This window comes from Bos mutus, unplaced genomic scaffold (assembly GCF_027580195.1).
Source record: "Bos mutus isolate GX-2022 unplaced genomic scaffold, NWIPB_WYAK_1.1 CTG565, whole genome shotgun sequence".
NCBI classification, from domain to species: Eukaryota; Metazoa; Chordata; class Mammalia; order Artiodactyla; family Bovidae; genus Bos; species Bos mutus.
In genome coordinates, this window is record NW_027220046.1 from 29407 (window position 1) to 39257 (window position 9851).

Consider the following 9851-nt stretch of genomic DNA (forward strand, 5'->3'; position numbering starts at 1 on the left):
AGAATGCACAACCTCAGCTGGTTTTTCAAAATAAATCTCTTAATACACACATCTAAAAATAATTATAAAATACAGTATAGTGAAAGTGAAGTTGCTCGGTCGTGTCCGACTCTCTGCGACCTCATGGGCAGTAGCCTGCACCAGGCTCCTCCGTCCATGGGATTTTCTAGGCAAGAGTACTGGAGTGGGTTGCCATTTACTTCTCCAGGGAATCTTCCTGACTCAGGGATCGAACCCAGGTCTCCTGCATTGTAGACAGACGCTTTACCATCTGAGCCACCGGGGAAGTCCAAAATACAGTATAAATAGTATGTAATTATCAATCTGAGTGCACAAACCAAAATAAATGCCCTTACGTACCTGAGCTGCAATGTTTACTAGAATAAGGAAGGTGATGAGGGGCCAGCCAGCACCAGCTGTGAAGTAATTCTTATAGGTCTTAAAACCAACTTTTCCTTCCAAATAGTCCTCTAGAGGTAGTGTAACTTGTATATTCTCAGTCTGGAAGGGGAAAATGGCAGTGAGAGATAAATTTTAAATGATGAACTCCAAATTTCAAGAGTTCAACAATGGCCTCACTGCAAAGCTGTAGAAAACAGACACATTTCATACACTGGTAAGAGTACAAGATGGTCCATCTCCCATGGAGAAGGGTGTGGGAATATCTGGCCAAAACACATAGGTGTTTACCCAGCTATCCCACTACTAGAAATCTATTAGAAATAAGGAAACATCATTTTCACAAGGTTATGCACTGCTGGATGAGTTTGCTTAAAGTCAACCATGACTGTCAGCACAAGTACAGCCTACCTGATTCAAGGACAAATGCAGAATTTTGTTCTAAAATAATATGTAAAATGATATGGAATTAATGTATCTCTCTAGATGACTTGTATCACTCAATGATGGAAAGTTTAACTGTACTTGGGGATCAAAATACTAGACAAATGCAATAAACTAAGTTCATACAGTGGGTAAGAGTCATGAAAATCTGGATAGCAGGGGGACTTTTGATCTGAATCTATTTGGTTCTTAAACTTCAGAGAGTGATTCCTGAGTTTAGAAACTGAATAACTAATCTGAATGCTTAACAGAATTATCCAGGCTCCTCGGTTTGGATATTGAGAAATATCTGTGTATGTTTTTAAGGGAGATCTAGTGCATTTCTGCATTTCTGTCTGGAGGACTTAAAATGCATTATAGTCACAGGAGGCTAGGATGTCCACAGCTCTATGCTGGCCACTGGGATTCAAGGTGGATAAGATGTGGTTGTTGGTCTTGACTGGTAAGAAAGGTGAAGACGGAAACTAACTCCAAAGTGTCTACCATGTGTCAGGTCTTTTGCACATGTTACCTCTGACAATAGGGCAAAATACTACCATCAGTCACCTGCAGTGCCAGACATTCCAGCATATAGGAAAAGAAGCTGATTTAATGTGATCACAGGAGGCCTCATCTAAAGGTGTCTTCACATTAAGCCTCTGGATGCATAAGGGAACCCAGGGGCCACCAGAGCAAGTAGGATGTAACTATGGTAAATTGAAGAGTTCTTATTTCAGTGTGAGCCACAAGCACCCAGAAATTCACAGCAGTGCACCCACTCCTGGTCCCCATAAGATTCTCTAACCTACACCCAAAGGGGAACTCCAAGCAGGCTTGCTCCTTTCATGTTCTTCTATCCATTCCATGGAATAAGACTTTGGGAAACTTAGGGCCTACTTTGGGACAAATAAACATGTCATGAGCAGAGCAGACTGAAGGTCCATGAGGCCACCAAAAGCAGACAGATTCGGGCATTCTGCAGGATAGAAACTCACATCTTGGTCTTCTGGAACTGCATCTTTTAAGGAGGGTCTGGGAGATGATGGAGACTGAACCAAAGACTCGGAGATCAGAGTAGGAGTTCCTAGAACTGGAGATGATCCAGGCTGCTTATTTCTCTTCTCAAAAAGGGAAAAAATATCTACCCCAGATTTCAGGAACTCAGAGTAAGTCCCCCTTTCCACTGTTTTGTCCTAAAATAAAAAAAAAAAAAAAATTGAGAGGAATTAATTTACATTTGATAATATTGTTAGCTGCTCAGTTGTGTCTGACTCGTTTCAACACCATGGACTGTAGCCTGCTAGGCTCCACTGTCCATGGGATTCTCCAGGCAATAATACTGGAGTTGGTTGCCATTCCCTTCTCCAAGGATTTTCCTGACCCAGGGATTGAAGCCGGGTCTCCCACATTGCAGGCAGATTCTTTACCATCTGAGCCACCAGGGAAGCCCTCGATAATATTAAACCAACCGGAATACTAATCAAGAAATTTGCTGCTGCTAAGTCACTTCAGTCGTGTCCAACTCTGTGTGACCTCATGGACTGCAGCCTTCCAGGCTCCTCCATCCATGGGATTTTCCAGGCAAGAGTACTGGAGTGGGGTGCCATTGCCTTCTCTGCATGAAATGTTATCTGGTCTTAAATTATTATTTTTGAAGAAAATAAAAGATACCTGGGTCTAGAATTCTTGTTGAGAAATATAGCCAACTCAAACAGAACTGAGCATTCTGTTCTCTGCCAAACCCTGTGTTAAGTGCTGGGGTATTTGAAAGAAATGTGTGCTTGTGGGTTAAAAATGGAGGCTGTTCACATAACTACCATGGACACTTAGGGAAGCAAGAAGTACAGAAGTTGCTGGGAGGATCAGCACAATCTCTAGAGACAAGAGAACTCAGAGAAACCTCACGTGACAAGCAAAATTTTAAAAAATTAAAACCCTGGGGAGAGTATTCCAGAAAAGAAAATTACTGACACAGAGGTGGGCACAAGCACATCTGCATACGTAACAGTCGCTCATTAAATTTCACTGACCACCTTTACTATCACAGTATCATGTGCCCCGGCTGGGACAGGACATGTAGGAACCAGCCTTGAACAGGGAACCCATAAGCTGCATATTCATGGTCCTTACAACTGTCTGGAGGACTTAGAGTGCATTAGAGAGACACAAGGATCAACAAAGTTCCCAAATGAAAATTCAATATTCCATCTGTTAAAATAATTAAACAAAGAGGCCATGAAGTTGGGATGGCTCTAATGCCTTGACAGTCTGCGCCTGCAAACCAAAACCTAAGCCACAATCAGTGCACACAGATGCAAGAGAAAACTTCACACCAACCGACCACAAGCAACCAACCAGGCTTCCCCAATCAGGCAGCTGCTTAAACTACAGCCAATCTAATCATGTTCTTTGAACACGTGTGACACATCCTTGCAGTTTCCCTCCCTTACAAAGTCAAAATAATGTGCAGATGTTTCACTACTTCTGACCCTGAAACGAGATGCAGGTGATCATTCAGTGGCAAACAAAACATTAGGGAAAAAATTCTCAGGATGCAAAACTCATCAAATGAGAGCAACTCAGGTTAATGCAGGTTAGGTGGAAGAAGATGGCCCAGGACCCTAGCTAGGACCCCTCTCACCCTATGTCCTGAGGTGAGCCACTGGAAGAAACCCAGTGAAGCATCTGGGTACTGTCTGATACTGCAGAACTAGAAAATTATGCAGGATATATTGTGTCTTGTTCCACTTGGCAGGAAAAATTCACATACCTCTTTAATAAAATCACCACTCACAACTTCATATCTCTAATATGCACAATGAAATGACTAGAAGTATAAAGACAGAAATTTCACTCAGCAGCCAAGTGCTGACAATTCTGAGGGGACAAGGGGGTAGCCATCTCCCCTCTGCTACAAGAGAGAGACCCAACAATGAGGATGGACTCCAACTCATCCAAGAGTGCCCACCAGTGGACAAACAGTTATTTTGTAAGTACTAAAACTGGGGGCAGTGCCCTCAAAGGAAGCGATAGGGGACTCTAAAACATCTAAAACATTCGTTTCCAAGGCAAACCATTCAATATAACAGTAATCCAAGTCTATGCCTCAACCAATAATGCTGAAGAAGCTGAAGTTTAACGGTTCTATGAAGACCTACAAGACCTTTTAGAACTAACACCCAAAAAAGATGTCCTTTTCATTATAGGGAATTGGAATGCAAAAGTAGGAAGTCAAGAAATACCTGGTGTAACAGGTAAATTTGGCCTTGGAATACTGAATGAAGCAGGGCAAAGACTAACTGAGTTTTGCCAAGAAAATGCACTGGTCATAGCAAACGCCCTCTTCCAACAACACAAGAGAAGACTCTACACATGGACATCATCAGATGGTCAACACCAAAATCAGATTTATTATGTTCATTGCACCCAAAGATGGAGAAGCTCTATACAGTCAACAAAAACAAGACTGGGAGCTGACTGTGGCTCAGATCATGAACTCCTTATTACCAAATTCAGACCTAAATTGAAGAAAGTAGGGAAAACCACTAGACCATTCAGGTATGACCTAAATCAAATCCCTTATGATTATACAGTGGAAGTGAGAAATAGATTTAAGGGCCTAGATCTGATAGATAGAGTGCCTGATGAACTATGGAATGAGGTTCGTGACATTGTACAGTAGACAGGAATCAAGACCATCCCCGTTGAAAAGAAACGCAAAAAAGCAAAATGGCTGTCTGGGGAGGCCTTACAAATAGCTGTGAAAAGAAGAGAAGTGAAAAGCAAAGGAGAAAAGGAAAGATATAAGCATCTGAATGCAGATTTCCAAAGAATAGCAAGAAGAGATAAGAAAGCCTTTCTCAGCGAACAATAAAAAGAAATAGAGGAAAACAACAGAATGGGAAAGACTAGAGATCTCTTCAAGAAAATTAGATATACCAAGGGAATATTTCATGCAAAGATGGGCTTGATAAAGGACAGAAACGGTATAGACATAACAGAAGATATTAAGAAGAGGTGGCAAGAATACACAGAACTATACAAAAAAGATCTTCACGACCCAGATAATTACAATGATGTGATCATCGACCTAGAGCCAGACATCCTGGAATGTGAAGTCCAGTGGGCCTTATAAAGATCACTACGAACAAAGCTAGTGGAGGTGATGGAATTCCAGTTGAGCTATTTCAAATCCTGCAAGATGATGCTGTGAAAGTGCTACACTCAATATGCCAGCAAATTTGGAAAATTCAGCAGTGGCCACAGGACTGGAAAAGGTCAGTTTTCATTCCAATCCCAAAGAAATGCAATGCCAAAGAATGCTCCAACTACCACACAATTGCACTCATCTCACATGCTAGTAAAGTAATGCTCAAAATTCTCCAAGCCAGGCTTCAGCAATATGTGAACTGTGAATTTCCTCATGTTCAAGCTGATTTTAGAAAAGGCAGAGGAACCAGAGATCAAACTGCCAACATCTGCTGGATCATGGAAAAAGCAAGAGAGTTCCAGAAAAACATCGATTTCTGCTTTATTGACTATGCCAAAGCCTTTGACTGTGTGGATCACAATAAACTGTGGAAAATTCTGAAAGAGATGGGAATACCAGACCACCTGACCTGCCTCTTGAGAAACCTGTTATGCAGGTCAGGAAGCAACAGTTAGAACTGGACATGGAACAACAGACTGGTTCCATATAGGAAAAGGAGTACGTCAAGGCTGTATATTGTCCCCCTGCTTATTTAACTTATATACAGAGTACATCATGAGAAACGCTGGACTGGAAGAAGCATGAGCTGGAATCAAGATTGCTAGGAGAAATATCAATAACCTCAGATATGCAGATGACACCACCCTTATGGCAGAAAGTGAAGAGGAACTCAAAAGCCTCTTGATGAAAGTGAAAGTGGAGAGTGAAAAAGTTGACTTAAAGCTCAGCATTCAGAAAACAAAGATTATGGCATCCGGTCCCATCACTTCATGGGAAATAGATGGGGAAACAGTGGAAACAGTGTCAGACTTTATTTTTCTGGGCTCCAAAATCACTACAGATGGTGACTGCAGCCATGAAATTAAAAGACGCTTACTCTTTGGAAGGAAAGTTATGACCAACCTAGATAGCATATTCAAAAGCAGAGACATTACTTTGCCAACAAAGGTCCGTCTAGTCAAGGCTATGGTTTCCTCCAGTGGTCATGTATGGATGTGAGAGTTGGACTATGAAGAAAGCTGAGCACTGAAGAATTGATGCTTTTTAACTGTGGTGTTGGAGAAGACTCTTGAGAGTCCCTTGGACTGCAAGGAGATCCAACCAGTCCATTCTGAAGGAGATTAACCCTGGGATTTCTTTGGAAGGAATGATGCTAAAGCTGAAACTCCAGTACTTTGGCCACCTCATGCGAAGAGTTGACTCATTGGAAAAGACTCTGATGCTGGGAGGGATTGGGGGCAAGAGGAGAAGGGGACGACAGAGGATGAGATTGCTGGATGGCATCACTGACTTGATGGACGTGAGTCTCAGTGAACTCTGGGAGTTGGTGATGGACAGGGAGGCCTGGCGTGCTGCAATTCATGGGGTCCCAAAGAGTCAGACACAACTGAGCGACTGAACTGAACTGAAAACATCTAGGGACTGGTAAGTAGGTTATTCTCCTGCCCACGAATCCTGTGCTCATAACACTGTCAACACTGGGATTTACACACTAGAAGTGCCCCTTTTGTACATGAAGTCAACTGCTCTCAAGCTTGAAAAATCTTAGCTCCTCTCCCCATTCCTACAGGAGTGGAGAGGAGTCACATTCCTAGAGGAGACACATGGAACTGCTTCCAGAGAGACAGAGGTTCTGTATTTTAATAATCTTTCTTGGAGCAGAGATTTATTTCATAAGTCAAGTATCTGACCAAGGTTCTGTGGAACATTCAGGTGCTAAAGAAAAAGATGCTGAGGACCAGATGTAAATGAGCCAAAAAGTGAAGCATCAAACTACCACCAAGTCTGAAAACTTCTCACTAAACCCCACCTCCCAACTATGCTAGGAGCTGTGGGTCGGATGGTGCTGCCTCCTCAAAAAGATAAGTTCAAACGTGACACCTGTGAACATAACCTTATTTGGAAACAGGGTCTTTCCAGATGTAATCAAGTTAAGATGAGGTTGCACTGGTGCAGGGTGACCCTAAATCCAATATGACTGATGATCTTATGAGAAGAGGCCCAGACACAGGGACAATGGCCAAGTGGTATCAGAGGCAGAGAACATAGTGCTGCAGTTGGAAGCCAAGGAACACAAGGAAGGCTGGCAAACACCAGAGGCTGGAAGGAAGGATTCTCCCTGGAGCCTTCAGGGAGAACACAGCCCTGCCAGCACCTGGATTTGGGACCCGTAGCCTCCAGAGCAGGGAGACGATAAACTTCTGCTGTTTTAAGTCACCCAGTTGGCAGTACTTGGTTACAGCAGCTCTAGAAGCTGATACTCTAGCCTGAGTCCACATTTCTGTCTTCTCAGCTTTACTAAGACCTGGAATTGCTTCTCCTGTCACCCCTCCAGTGACCATCAGAGAAATCTCTCAAATTTGATATCAGACCACATTGCTCCTCTGCTCTGGGCCATCCAAGACTTCCATGCCAGTTCCCGTCCCCTGGCCACTGCTCAGAGACCAGCTCCCTCCACATCCCCTGCTCACTCTCCTCAGACACACTTGTCTTCCTGCTGTTCCTCCAACCTGCCAGTTCAGCTCCTTCCTCAGGACTCCCTGCCGCAGACCCCTCCCCTAGATGACTGTGTGACCCCTACCTTCATGTCACTCAGACCCCATTAGGCACCAGCTTTTTAGAGAGGCTAGGATGTCACTCTCACTCCCTCTTTGTCACATCCGTCCCCATAAGAACAGGAGCCCCGTGAAGGCAGAGCCTTGTCCTCCTGCTGCACACACAAGAGACCTGGGCAGGAAGACTAGCAACTGGAGACACCAGCAGAGAGGGCATCTCTGATCCAGGTGCTCGGCTACCCAACCTCACTTCTGGAGTTAATGGAAGATGCTCTTTAGGCAAACTATGTATGAGAATCTCTTGGATACCAACAGATCTTAGAATCTCTAATTTGTAAGTAATACACTTTGACTTAAGTCACGGAAGAGGAAAATAAAAAGTTCTAAATAAAACTGCATCATTATCCTTAACAAACTTCATTAGAGCAGGGATGATTCAATAATCCTGTGGTTGCACTCTTACACACTTTAGGGTTTATATGGCTTAGAGTGTAATAGTGACATTTCTACAGAGCTTTAGATTCATCCTCCAAGGTGTGAACACCAGCTCTGAGAAGAGGGTGAAAAACTGAGGGAGAAGAGGGTGTTTACCATGAATCCAAGGAAAGTGACCAGAAAGGAGGTCTGTCCTTCAACACTGCTGTTACTGCTGCTGCTGCTGCTAAGTCATTTCAGTTGTGTCCGACTCTGTGCGACCCCATAGATGGCAGCCCAAACAGGCTCCATCCCTGGGATTTTCCAGGCAAGAACACTGGAGTGGGTTGCCATTTCCTTCTCCAATGCATGAAAGTGAAAAGTGAAAGTGAAGTCGCTCAGTCGTGTCTGACTCTTTGTGACCCCACAGACTGCAGCCTACTAGGCTCCTCCGTTCATGGGATTTTCCAGGCAAGAGTACTGGAGTGGGTTGCCATTGCCTTCTCCCAACACATCTGAGGGCTAGCAATTCCACAGACTTCTAGAAATTACTTACATCTTTCAATATCAGAATCTGACTTGCATCTTTTAGGTATTGCAACTGATGAGTGACTAAAATTGTGATCTTCTCCTTCAAGGCCTGACGAACACACCTATAAATGTAAAAGGTACAGAAATCAAAAGCACATTAATGGAGTGCCTTAAACTGAAAACATATTTTAAAAACAGTGAGACAAAGACCACATAGCAACCAAAGATCTTTAGTTTAAATGCCAAATCAATAATAAATAAACATAGTCAATTAATCCAACTAGGTTCTTAAATTTATCAGCAGCAAATTTGAATCTACTGCTACAAAAAATTCTTAAAATCAGTCCAGTGAAGGTGGCACTAACAGCTAAGTCTTTTCCTCTAAAACTCAGCTTAACAATTATTTACATGTTTCATAAAGGAAAACAACTGAGTAATACTGAGATTTCAAAACTTGACTAAACTAAAACACTATTTTATCACTATTTGGGAATAGGAGAAGAGGGAGCCATGTCATTTAAAAATGTGTACATTCTTAGCTTTCTAGATGATTATTTATAATTAATGATTATTGGGGGCCAGCGTGAGGCACTCCACCCGTGGCAAAGGTCATGAGGAAGGAGGCTCGACATACACAAAGGTCGGATCGAGCCTCAGGAGTCCCCCTGGAAATCCTCAAGCATCTACCCCCATAACCAGAGCCTGCCTGCTTTATCATTTTGTGCTCCCAGCTACACCTCTGACTTTACAGGGGGCTGTCCCCCACCACCTCTTTCAGAGAAGGAGTTAACCTAGAGTTCCAGTTAATAAAAACTCCTGGGTGTGACAAGAGTGTTTTAACCTACAAACTCCTCTGAAGGTTCTCTAGCCTGCCTGACAGGCTTGTCCAGCCACATGTGATTGCTCACAGCCTCCCAACCGTGAGAGGCACGAGATGCTTTAAACCTTCTAAAAACAGGTTCCTTAGAAAAGTTAGAAAACTATTAGTATAAGTATAATGGGCTGATTAGAAATTGTATTGGTGAAGGGTTTTTCATTTGTTGAGCCAATGTTTGTTGCTAAGTCTCCATACCACCTGCCCTTACACACATTAATGAATATACAGAAGAAATAAGTATTAACCTTTGATATTAATCACGTTAGACCTTAGGCTAAGTAAATTCTTTCCTTAACTAAAACCCACTACACCCTCACCCTATAGGAATGTAACTTTATTTGGGTGGAGTCTGTTTTAAGAATAATCACCCCTGGAGAAATAAGTGTCCTGGTTGACTGACCGCTGTCACAGGAGAGGGTCATAAATTGTCAGCAGGCCCCCT

At 43.0% G+C, this 9851-nt stretch overlaps 1 long non-coding RNA gene across 1 annotated transcript; it reads right to left on the minus strand.

The window, feature by feature from the left end:
- Nucleotides 1–364: 364 nt before the first annotated feature.
- LOC138987062 (uncharacterized) lies at nt 365–8654 on the minus strand. The gene is made up of 3 exons (XR_011463522.1): nt 8558–8654; nt 1818–2015; nt 365–501 (listed from the first exon to the last, which is right to left on the minus strand). It is a non-coding gene; the product is annotated as an uncharacterized lncRNA (long non-coding RNA).
- Between the last annotated feature and the right edge of the window lie 1197 nt (nt 8655–9851).